Source organism: Bombus impatiens, unplaced genomic scaffold (genome assembly GCF_000188095.3).
Source record: "Bombus impatiens unplaced genomic scaffold, BIMP_2.2 scf_0460, whole genome shotgun sequence".
In the NCBI taxonomy this organism is placed as follows: Eukaryota; Metazoa; Arthropoda; class Insecta; order Hymenoptera; family Apidae; genus Bombus; species Bombus impatiens.
Genome location: NT_176879.1, coordinates 1 through 521, shown reverse-complemented (window position 1 = coordinate 521; position 521 = coordinate 1).

Genomic DNA, 521 nt, shown 5'->3' with positions numbered 1-521 from the left:
AGGGGTAGCACTCATCACATCGATTTTTAATGCTATCCTTCGCCTTGAACACTATCCTAAGGCCTGGAAAATCTCATTGATTACCCTCATCCCTAAACCCGGTAAACCGATATACGAAACCAACTCCTATCGCCCAATCAGTCTTTTACCTACCCTGTCTAAACTATTCGAGAAGATGCTCAGGAATCGACTCCTTCCACTCCTAGAGAACTTGAAAACAGTCCCAGATCACCAATTCGGCTTCCGAAAACAACATTCAACAGTAGAGCAAATCCACCGCATAACTCATACGATCAGCCAAACACTCGAAAAGAAAAAATATTGCTCAGCGGTTTTCCTAGACATCCGACAGGCATTCGACAAAGTATGGCATGAAGGGCTACTATACAAGCTTAAAAAGATCCTACCTCACCCTACTACTCCGTCCTAAAATCTTACCTAACCAATAGACAAGTCATGGTTATATGCCTAGACGCCACTTCCGTAACATTCCCAATAGAATCCGGCATACCCCAAGGTAG